The 12,372-nt window shown below is 43.7% G+C and overlaps 1 protein-coding gene across 1 annotated transcript in view; it reads right to left on the bottom strand.

The window, feature by feature from the left end:
• LGI2 (leucine rich repeat LGI family member 2) overlaps nt 1-12,372 on the bottom strand; it is a 292,999-nt gene that overhangs the window by 138,825 nt on the left and 141,802 nt on the right. The window lies entirely within an intron of this gene.

The following is a 12,372-nucleotide window of genomic DNA, read 5'->3' as shown; positions in this document are numbered from 1 at the left end:
TATGTACTACATAGGCTGATGAGTCCACAGAGTGAGCCACAAAGGGATGGGATGAGCATTTCTGTTTTTTAAATTATGTGTTTAGATTGTTGTAGGCACAAATAGGTCAAGATGTACCGTAACAGTATGTGGTGCTAAAATAATATAAAATAGGAGCGGCTGAGCCAGCCTTCTCAATAGACAAAGCATTTTTTTACACAAATAAGAAACAGAAAGGGCTCATTATGAGTGGTCGAGTGTTCATGCCCTGCCCTTAGGAGGGGATATTGGCTTTGCACAGGAGTCACTGGTGCAACAATTCTGCTTTTCTTTTTATCAGGGACTAATCCTCCAGGTCACCTGTCGTACTTGGAGGACTTTGTTCACGGTAAAACAGAACACTCACTGGTTAACATGGGGGAACTGGTGCGGAAACAGCACTTCCACATTCCATAAAGGGCTATGGAGGGTTGGGGTCAACTTTTGATCCCACAGTAACACCAGGACCTGGCATTACTGTTTTTATTTATGTATGTATTTATTTATGCAAATTTATATAGCGCAGACGTTACCCAAAGGTGCTGGAGCGCTTTACAGGAGCAATATTTAGTTCCATGGAAGTTACAGTTGGGTTATAAAGCCATAAGTAATTACAAAGGTTGAAAATACAACAAGGTAGATCATTACATAAAAACAGAGTGTACATGCAGTAAAAAGGTTGAAATAGTATACAAAGTATTCAAAAGGTTTATATATGGCCATAAAAAGGTTTAGGTAGTAGACAGCCATTAGACAGTTACCCTCAGTATCGTTAATACCGAATGTGGTTACACTGCCTCAAGACTCCAGGCCACTCATAGTGAGGGCCTATATCTTGGTACACAAAAATCAGAAAAAGAAGTCAGTAATTTATAACTTTAGTACAGTCACGGACCAATGGTCAGATTTCACAATATATTGTTTCTGAATTAAGAACAGAGATACGTAACTACATGAATACACCCCACCAGGAAATGCTGTATTGTGGCATTGAAATTATATAGCACTTCATAATGCTGTTGAGGCCTCAAATCTCTCTGATTCAAGGTCAATTTATGGTTGAATGCGTGTTAATTGTAGTTAGACCTATGTGATAGGTGTTAGGTGCGGGGCGTAAGGATCGGAGGGGTACTCCAATGGTGCAGCATACTGAAAGTTGCACATAAGAATGACGTTTAAAAGAAAATGAGTAGAATCGGTTCAGTCATGAATGCGAATAACTACTATTTTTTTAGGTGTGGCCTCTATCAAACAAATATGTGAATGAAATATTAAAATGCTCTCTGAATTTCGAGGTGGTTGCACTTATTCTTAATCTTGCTGGTATCAAGTACCAGAGCTTGACCGTGCAGACTGAGAAAGAGCTTCCACTAGTGCAAGACAATTTTTGAAGGAAGGAATGATCAAGGGCAAGGCCTACACAGAGTGCAAAAATCTTATTGGGCAATAGCTACAGAGTTCTGATAAAGGAAAGTGGTCCGGTGTTGTGGGTAGCTCAATGTAAAGTATGATAGGTGTAACCCCAAGCAAAGAATATAAGGGATTGAGGACTGCTGGTAAGATCACAGATGGGATATTTAGTTTAAGGAGTTGCTAGCAGCTAAGTTCTGAATTCTCTATTGCCTAAAAACAGGTAGAGAGTAGCTCTGAGGTACAGATCGTTGGCATAGTCAAGATAGTAAAGCGGTAAGGCTGTGGCAGTTTTTATCCTTTGAAGGAAATGTAGGTAAGGGAAAATCCCACTGAGGGATCACATGATGAAGCAGAATGTGCCTTCAGTAACTTGATTTACTTATGCTACAAAGGGGGAGAAAGAAAGTTATATTCCCACCCACATTCCATACTTGGGTGAAGGGGTTTGATGGAAGACTTCTTCCTTGTCGCAAGGTACAGGGCCAATAGATGATTTATTTTCCAAATATAAGCATCTCCATTTTCAATGTGTTTACCTTGAGGTGTTTAGCAACCAGTGGCCATTGAGTTGGAGGAATTGACAGATGGCATAGAAGTCAAGGTCTGATAGAGTTCCAAGCTTTAGAATGACTTGTGTGTCATCCGCATGGTTGTAGTAGTTTAGGTTGAAAGAGAAGATGAGGTCAGGAACAGGCTAAGCTTCATGTTGTAGAGGCGAGTGATGATGGTGTTGCAGCGGAAGCTTTATCTCACCTCTGGGCCAATGAATGGCTTTATAACTTACTGGCACATGCATCAACAAAGACCTTTGCGATTCCTTAATTGCGATTTTTAAGGAATCGCAATTAAGGAATTGCAAAAGCCTATGCATGTAGGAATCGGTATAAAAATAGCGATTCCTACAAATTCCTTAATTGCGAGTCGCAATTAAGGAATGCCGTCCCAATCATTCCTATGGGCCTCCAGGCCCATAGGAATGATTTGGAGATTGCATGAGCAAATTGCGAGTACCAGTAGGTACTCGCAAATTGCTCATGCAATTTCAAGGGTCAAGGGTGTCAAAATGACACCCTAGTGCACCCCTGAAATTGATCTATGCACATATGTTGCACACACACATGCTCTAAGGGCATGTGTGGGCGCAACATGAAACTTTGACAAATGCACAAAAGTGCATTTTTCAAAGTTTTTGCAAATTATCATGAAGTTCAACTTCATGGTAATTTGCTCCCCCTATTAGCGAAATCGCTAATATTTTAACTTGAATGCATTGCATTTAAGGAATCTCAATTTGGGATTCCTTAAATGCAATCGCAATTTAAGGAATCGCTATTTAGAGATTCCTTAAATTGCGATTTTTGCATTTGGGATGATGCATCCCAAATGCAAAACTACCGGTCGCAAAGGGGCAAATTCTGCTAATCTGCCCGTTTGCAACCAGTTTTCTCGTTGATGCATGTGGCCCTTAAGTCACTACACTCAGATTCTATACTTCACCCACAGAGGCATTGGTCCTCTGATGGACCTTGCTTCATCGCCATGGGGGTGAGAAATGAGGTTGTCGAACTGTTGGCCACCCAATGCGGACCAATAATTAGTAGCCAACTCACAAATTATGACTCTTGCTATCATGCAATAGAAATCAGACCATTGTAAGCACAGTTTCCATAGAAAGAACATTAAGACACAATAAAAGACTCAGACAAATTTAGATAATATGGTTATTGTATTAAAGATCCAAAATCAATGCATATAAGTAAAATTTTTAGAAGTTCAGTCAGGAGTCTTACAGCTCGTAGTATAAAACCACACATTTAATCAACATAAACTCTATTGCTGGATAAAAGAATGCATAAAGAGGATGGTTCAGGTTAAGGTTTCCTACCACCAACAAAGGGGATAGGATTGTTCAATAGAGTTCTCTTACCATGGGAAAAGGGCTCAAGTTAAAGTCCAATAAGGAAAAGTCCATGGGCATTGGCAAGGGAATTGAGCAATAAACAGGGAAGTTCAGGTCTGGTCTCTCACCAGACAGCTCAAAATTGTCCAGCAGGCAAGTTCAACAGCCAAGGGAAAATGGCAAGGGCATGTAAAGGTAATCAGGCAGGCTGTTGACAATGAAAGATAGAGAGTATAGGGAAAAGGAGCATAGACCCTGAGGCTCCGATAGATATGGAAAAAAGGCACCTCTTCCTCCTTGGAAATCTACTTTTTATACTCTAAATCATGGGTACTCACAAACTTCCTCTCGGGGGCCAAATTGACAGTGTGGTTTGTGGCCAAGGGCCGCACCGGTGGGGGCGGGGGCAGTGGGGGAGGGGGCGGGGCTAGAGCAAAAAAAAACTGTGACCATGAGGTTGAACACAAGCCCCTGCAGCGGGCGCCTTCGTCCACTGAGCCACCAGACCCGGCATTCACACATATCTATCTATCTATCTATCTATCTATCTATCTATCTATCTATCTATCTATCTATCTATCTATCTATCTATCTATCTATCTATCTATCTATCTATCTATCTATCTATCTATCTATCTATCTATCTATCTATCTATCTATCTATCTATCTATCTATCTATCTATCTCACTCTGTCTCCCTCCCTCCCTCTATCACTCTCTCTCTCTCTCTATCACTCTCCCTCTCTCTGTCTCTCTATCTATCTATCTATCTATCTATCTATCTATCTATCTATCTATCTATCTATCTATCTATCTATCTATCTATCTATCTATCTATCTATCTATCTATCTATCTATCTATCTATCTATCTATCTATCTATCTATCGCTCTCCCTCTGTCTCCCTCACTCTGTCTCCCTTTCTCTCTCCCTCCCTCCCTCTCTCTCTCTCCCTCCCTGTCTCCCTCCCTCTGTCTCTGTCTCCCTCTGTCTCACTCACTCTGTGTCTCCCTCCCTCTCTCTGTCTCAGTCCCTCCCTCCCTCTCCCTCCCTCTGTATGTCTCCCTCCCTCTTGTCTCCCTCCCTCTTGTCTCCCTCCCTCTCTGTTTCCCTCCCTCCCTCTGTCTCCCTCTGTCTCACTCACTCTGTTTGTCTCCCTCTCTCTCTGTCTCCTTCCCTCTCCCTGTCTCCATCCCTCTCTCTCTCTCTCTCTCCCTTTCTCTCTGTCTCCCTCCCTCTGTCTCCGTCTCTCTGCCTCCCTCTGTCTCCCTACCTCTGTCTCCCTCCATCTGTCTCCCTCCCTCTTGTCTCCCTCCCTCTTGTCTGTCTCCCTCTTGTCTGTCTCTGTCTCCCTCCCTCTCTGTCTCCCTCCCTCCCCCTGTCTCACTCACTCTGTCTGTCTCCCTCTCTCTCTGTCTCCCTCCCTCTCTCTCTGTCTCCCTCTCTCTGTCTCCCTCTCTCTCTGTATCCCGCTCTCTCTCCTTTCCTCCCTCTCCCTCCCTCCGTCTCCCTCCCTCTGTCTCCCTCCCTCTCTCTCTGTCTCCCTCCCTCCCTCTGTCTCACTCACTCTGTTTGTCTCCCTCTCTCTCTGTCTCCCTCCCTCCCTCTCCCTCACTCCGTCTCCCTCCCTCTGTCTCCCTCCCTCTTTTCTCCCTCCCTCTCTGTCTCCCTCCCTCCCTCTGTCTCACTCACTCTGTTTGTCTCCCTCTCTCTGTCTCCCTCCCTCTCTCTCTTTCCCTCTCCCTGTCTCCCTCCCTCTCCCTCTCCCTCCCTCTATCTCTCTCTCTCCCTCTGTCTCACTCACTGTGTTTGTATCCCTCCCTCTCTGTCTCCCTCCCTCTGTCTCCCTCCCTCCCTCCCCCTCTCTGTCTCCCTCCCTCACCCTCTCTCTCTCTCTCTCTCTCTCTCCCTCCCTCTCTCTCCCTCCCTCTCCCTCTATCTGTCTCCCTCTCTCTCTCTCTGTCTCCCTCTCTCCCTCTCTCTCTGTCTCCCTCTCTCTCTCTCTCCCTCCCCCTCCCTCTGTCTCCCTCCCTCTGTCTCCCTCCCTCTTGTCTCCCTCCTCCCTCCCTCTCTCTCTGTCTCCCTCCCTCTGTCTCACTCACTCTGTTTGTCTCCCTCTCTCTGTCTCCCTCCCTCCCTCTCCCTCCCTCCGTCTCCCTCCCTCTTGTCTCCCTCCCTCTTGTCTCCCTCCCTCTCTGTCTCCCTCCCTCCCTCTGTCTCACTCACTCTGTCTCCCTCTCTCTATCTCCCTCCCTCTCTCTCCTTCCCTCTCCCTGTTTCCCTCCCTCTATCTCTCTCTCTCCCTCTGTCTCACTCACTGTGTTTGTCTCCCTCCCTCTCTGTCTCCCTACCTCTGTCACCCTCCCTCCCCCTCTCTGTCTCCCTCCCTCCCTCTCTCTATCTCTCCCTCCCTCCCTCTCTTCTCCCTCTGTCTCCCTCCCTCCCTCCCTCTCCCTTCCTCTCCCTCTGTCTTGTCTGTCTCCCTCTCTCTCTGTCTCTCCCTCTCTGTCTCCCGCTCTCTGTCTTCCCCCTCTCCCTCTCTCTCTCCCTCCCTCTGTCGCACTCTGTCTTCCTTCTGCTGTAAACTCACCCGCTGCTCTCACTAGCTGCGGCCCCCCCCCACCTCACCCTGCTGTCCCTGTCACCTCACCCCGCGCTGAGACAGCTTCCATGGAACACACACAGCCGCCGCACCCAAGTACTTCACAGGTCTTTTAAAGACCATTCACTTGTTAATGAGGCGTTGAATTTCACCATTTCTTAGCGCCCCTGCATCTCCACTCAATCAGAGTGGAGATGCAGGGGCGCTAAGAAGAGGTGAAATAGAACAAAGCCTTATTAACAAGTGAATGGTTTTTAAAAGAATCGCCCGGCCCCCATAGCTCCGCGCTGCTGCAACCGGCGATATAAAAACCACAGAGGTATGTTGCCTGCAAGGTCCGTGGGCCGCCAAGGAAGGCTTGCCGGGCCGCTAGCGGCCCGCGGGCCGTACTATGAGTACCCGTGCTCTAAATAATCCATCTGGGACATCATTTGTCACCATACAACGGCCTTACCATCATGTGATCATTCTTCCACTCTCCACGTACAAAATTGATAAAAATTGATAATGTATTTTCATATGTCACTCATGAGAAATGACTGTCCATTCTGTCTTTACAGGTTAGTTGATAAGAGCCCATTTACTTTGTTGCACTTCATGGATTAATTCAAAGGGTCAAGTTCCCATCAATTCACTCACAATGAAGTACTGGGAAAAGTATCTATTGATTAAAGAATGTTGCATAAACAGAACAGATAAAGTAACATTTGAGGAAACGTAACAAAAGTCCATTAAACAGGGCTATGAAACAATACAGCCTATTCATAAAACATATTGCATAAATATTTTGCACCACTTTTTCATTTGTTATGATGCATTACAATGAAGGCAAAATATGTTAATATTTGCACAATTGTATGCGACTCATTTGTTACATAGATATACTACTTCATATTGATAATTTGCATCATAGAAAGCATTTTCATCAATAATCTTTCATAACGACTTTGTTAAAATATAAGGTAATCAGTTAATAAGCATGTCACACTCATTGTATCTTGATTCTTCTATTGCTACAAATCCAAACACACTCTTACAGTGCTGGTACTTCAGCTTTTCTCAGCTTCAGTGTTGTTCTTCTAGGCATGTGCAAAATGCACATTAGAGTTATATGGTCAACTCCCTCAACAATAATTTAGCTACTGTGAGACTTTCATTTCTTCCTGTTGGATAAGCTTCCTCCCATTCTGAGAAAATGCAAACAATGATCAAAATATATCTCAAACCATTGCAAAGGTGCATCTCAATGAAGTCCATTTGCATTCGGTTAAAGGGACCTCCCAATCTCCCTACATGACTCATTGTAACTTGTGTTTTCTTCCATCATTTTGTTGTTGACACACTACACAGCAATGGCACTGATTTTCAGCAATCAATCTGAATTTGGGATTGAACCACACCTGTCGAAAGAGGCCCATCATTGCATCTCTTCCTACATGTGTAGGACCATGCAGTTATTTTGCAGCTAATTTTTTTATAGGAGTGTTATCAGGGAGTAGTTATTCTTGGTCCTGATGCAAAACTTTGAGGTAGGGCTTGAAACATGCAGACCGTTTGAAACTGAGGAACATTATTCCATTGAGTTTTATATCTTCCCCGTTTTTAATTATACCTACTAGAGGTACAAATAAAATCTTTCCTACTATACAAGTATTTTTAATTCTCTTAGCCCACCCTCCCCCACCCCTAGTCTTTACATCTTTATTCATCGAGTATACATCAATAAGTGCTCCCATGTAACTCGTAGGTCGCAGCATGCCCTGTTCCGAACGGGAAGGACCCAATGATGAAGCATGCCACCAAGGGGAAACCAAGGTGGGTGAGGGTTGTCTGAAGAAAACATTCTGTTTTTCAACTGAAAGTGGAAGGCAAGTCCATGAGTGACAGATGGACTCTTTTTGTTTGTAACCATAGGTGGCAACAGACTATCAGGTAATACAGGTCTGGTATCAGTGTAAACCCAAACTTCATGTTCCCTCTTGGTGCATCCAGCTTGCACCCAACTTCACTGTTCAGCTTCTGTCACTTCCTCCTGCAATGTCCAAATCGCTTCTCATGTGTCTATAGCAGTCAATGACAGGTTGCAATTTGTAACATCTGATGTTTTGTAGACCAAACCCACATTAAATATATGGGCATTTAATACGCAATATTTGCAATCTCGTCAGCGTATCTATTGCCAACAGTCACATAGTCAGTGCCTTGCCCATGATCTATGCATTTAACTACTGCAATTTGTGCAGGCAATTGTAAGGACCGCAAAAGGTTACTTACACTTTCCTCATTTCGTATAGGCGATCCGGAGGAAGTCATGTACCTGCAAAGTGACGACAATTGCTCGAAGTCATGTACGACTCCAAAGCTGTATTGACTATCGGTAAAGATTGTCACCCTGAGTTGTTCTGAAATGCAACAAGCCTGTGTCAATTAAATCAATTCAGCAACCTTTGTTGAATACACTCCTTGCAACCATGACGCTTCAACAACACCTGCAACTGCACAAACAGCCTAAGCAACTTTCAGATTTCCTTCATTGTTTTGCAAACAGGACCCATCAACAAACAATACATGATCAGATTCAGGCATGGGTTTATCCTGTATACCAGGTCATGGCATTGTGCATAACTCAGTGACATCCAAGCAATCATGTTCAACTTCAGCTGGCGCAGTTTCATTTCCAGGCAGTGGCAACAGAGTGGATAGATTCATGATAGTGCACCTTTTAAGGGTCACATTCTCTGCGCCCAAAAGTATTTGCTCATATTTTGTAAGTCTGCTGTTAGTCAGATACTGTGTCCGATTATGGGTAGACAGTATTTCCACTGAATGGGACACAAACACAGTCAGTGGATGCCCAATGACCACTTTCAAACATTCAGGCAAAGCTACAGCAACGGGATCAAGAGTCGCCAAAAAATAGACGATCAGCCTGCGACTTCTTCTATGCATTTTTGTAAGTACTAAAAGAGCGCAGCCTTCTCTATCGCTAAAAAGCAACACAAAGCACTTGTTTTAATCAGGCATTCCCAGAGCCGGGGCCCTACAAAGGAATTCTCGCAGCTCAGTGAAGGCAGTCATACAACTGTCATCCCAAGGTACATGATCAGACACTTCTTTGTAAGTTAACCTCTGGAGAGGTTTTGCTGTCAAAGACAAGTTTGGAATCCATTCTCAACAGTAGCTCACCATGCCTAGGAACATGCTGAATTATTTTTGGGTAGTTGGCGACGTCATGTTAAGAATCGTGGAGATTCTTTCTTTAGACACTTTCCTTTCTTCTTTTTCAATGTGGTGTCCTAAGTACAGGACTTCAGTTTGGCAAACTGTATCTTAGTCAGGGATGCTTTATGTCATTTTTCGGCCAGATGATTTAAAAGTGCAATTGTATCAATCTTGCAGCTTCCTTAATATTTGATGCCACCAGCAGGTTGTCAATATCCTGTACTAGCACTGAATGATTTGGCATTATCAGAGACTCTAGATTCTTTTTGAGAATTTGATTGAATATTGAGGGGCTCTCCGTATACCCTTGTGGGACTCGGCACCATGCCAAGACATGAATGCCGAAACGGAGAGCACAGAGGAACAGACTATCCTCATGCAAAGGCCAGGATAGATAAAAAAAGGTCTAACACAAGTCAGTGACAGAAAACCAGTCAACCTTGCATGGAATCTGAAATATTATCACAGCTGGATTTGGTACCACAGGACAACATGAAACAACTATTTCATTCACCTTCTGCAAATCCTGCACATTACGATACTTGATATTCAGCTTCTGCAGGCCGATAATTGGAGAGTTACATAGACTCCCCATTATCTCCTTTTGGATCCCTCGCTCAATCATTGTGTTGATCACAGGAGCCCTACCAACAATAGTTTCTGGAGTCAAATTGGAACAACAACTCCCTCATCATTGGTATGAAATTCAATACCCTTTGGAGTGCAATAGATGGAACAATTAGGATTCCACAATAAGTCACGTCCAAGTAGATTAATTGGACTTGAATCACACCCCCTCAAAGTCCAACTATTTTAACAGGAACTGCTTCAGAAATTGGGGTGCACAACTTTTTATTTGAAACTCCTACAACTTGGATACTTTCTCCCAAGAAGGGTAGGTTAGGAACATCTGCTGTTCTTACAGTAGAGCGGGTAGCACTCGTTTCAACAAGGAATTAGACATGACTCCCATTTATCTTCATCCACATATGGACCACTCTTGACTACCTCTAAAGCTGCGTCAAGCACGCAGGTCTTCCCCCCCAGGCACCATAAGGCTTGCAGGTCCTGATTGAAATCGTCTGCCTGAATCAAATACTGTTGCAATACATTTTGACGTGGGGAAGAGTTTCTATTTGTCTGCTGACTCTGATTCATAATATGCCTTTGTACATGAATATTCTGTTGAGGCATCAGAGCTTGTGGCATCTGCATTGATTGGGATTTATTAGGATTTTGAACTCTCTGTCTTTGTGTCTGCTGAGTCTAGGCCATGTTATTTCCTTGAGACTATGCATACCCTCTATTCTGTATCAGATTTCCAGCATTGTTCACATTAAATCTACACTCACATTTCCAATGCTCACATTTTCAGTACATGTGACATTGATTTATTTTCTTCAAAGCCGACACATCAACACCCATTCTAGAATCTACTGGGACACAACAACCTCTACCCTGTGACTGAAAATTCTGCTGTTGAAAACCATGAACACCTTGCATCATCGGAACTTGATTATATCCGCCCTCTACCAGAACCGTATTTATAAATCCTGACCGATTCTGACCTTCTGCAAGGCTTTTATTTGTGCAGTCATTAGCTTCTCTTTCAACGTCTTGGGTTTCACTTGTGTTTCACTTCAATCTCATCTAGCGACATGGATGCAGGCTAGCTGCCTGAAGTTGAATGCAGAGAAAGCATAGGTGCTGGTGGTAGGGAAACAGCCCTTTATATGGTCCACGGCATGGTGACCGGTAAATCTAGGCCCCACCCCGATCCCAAAACCCATAGTGAAAAATCTAGGCATCCTCTTTGAGGCACAGCTATCTTTTCAAAGTCTGATCAGGGCTTACACAAGGCGTATGCTCAGGGTGCTGAGACTGTTAAAGTAGCTTCTGAGACTAATACCGGCTGCAGCACAAAAGACAGTTGTGCAGGCCTTGCTGATGTTGCGGCTCTACTACTGTAATGTGCTCCACTTGGGTGCTTCGAGAGGTAGGCTGGCAATGCTACAAAGGATACAAAATGCGGCAGCCAGGATGCTTCTAAGACAACCAAAATGGTCTTCCATTAGCCACGGTTTGGCTGAACTTCACTGGCTCTCAGTCAAACACAGAATCGAATTTAAAGCTCTGTGTTTCATGCACAGGATAATGTATCGGAGGGGTCCCAGTTATCTCTTCCTCCTGATCAAGGCTCAAACTCCTTCCAGAGCACTTAGATCTGGAAAAGCAGCACTGGCTTTAATTCCCAGAGTACTTCGTGCACGTCTGTTGGGCTGCGCGCAGCCAATCTATGGAATTCAATGCCAATCGACCTGAGACTTGAACAGTCCGAGGCAAAGTTCCATAAAAATCTGAAGACCTGGCTCTTTAGACACACTTAGAAGCCCTTTTCTCCCTGAGCTGCTAAACCCTGTTTTAGCACGGGGACACTCCCTCGGTTATAAATGTAAAATTTATTAATTCATTCAGCCCAGCAGTATTTGGCATAGGGCAAAACATCATCAAGTGGTCTATTTTGCCAACAGATTAAATGCTGATAAATCATGGAAGAAATCTCGTGTCTCAAACCATTCACAAATCTGAAAACAAAATGTCCTATCTTTCTCAGCCACATTTTCCATTCCACTGTCCTGTCTGAAAACCTTTATCAATCTCTGGTTAATAGGCATGAACTGATTCTTTAAGTTCTTGGGTCGATCTGTCAATCTTTAACCAATCAATCTCTATAGGAGAAATCTTAGTTTTTAGGTGATTTATTACGTGTTGGTATTTCTTTAATATTGCAGAGATGATGCATCTGTTTTGGGATCTCTGTCTGTTTCTGTATCAGGAAAATTCACAGAAAGTTTGCACTCCGCCCATATATCACCTGGAACCATGATGTCAAGCAACGTATTCAAGTCAACTCATAAAACTTTTGAAATTTTCGCATATCTTTCAATCTGTCTGTAACATTTCACTGGATGTTCTTCTCAAGTTCGGAAATTGATTGGTAAAAGACAAAATATCAGACCTAGTCCACACATCCTCCACCAGGCACTTCCCTCATAGGAAGCATCTGTTTTTCTTCATCTCCTCAGTCGATAACAACTGGAGGTGTCTGCATTCTAAATTTCTTTATTTCTTTCTTTTTTGACCACCTACCTTCCCATTTCTCTCTCTCTTGCTCAATTTCCTGATTAGTGTTATTAGTTCCTTAATCTGCAATTTTA

This window comes from Triturus cristatus, chromosome 2_2 (assembly GCF_964204655.1).
Source record: "Triturus cristatus chromosome 2_2, aTriCri1.1, whole genome shotgun sequence".
In the NCBI taxonomy this organism is placed as follows: Eukaryota; Metazoa; Chordata; class Amphibia; order Caudata; family Salamandridae; genus Triturus; species Triturus cristatus.
The sequence above is the reverse complement of the archived record's forward strand: the minus strand, read 5'-3'. Positions and strand labels throughout refer to the sequence as shown.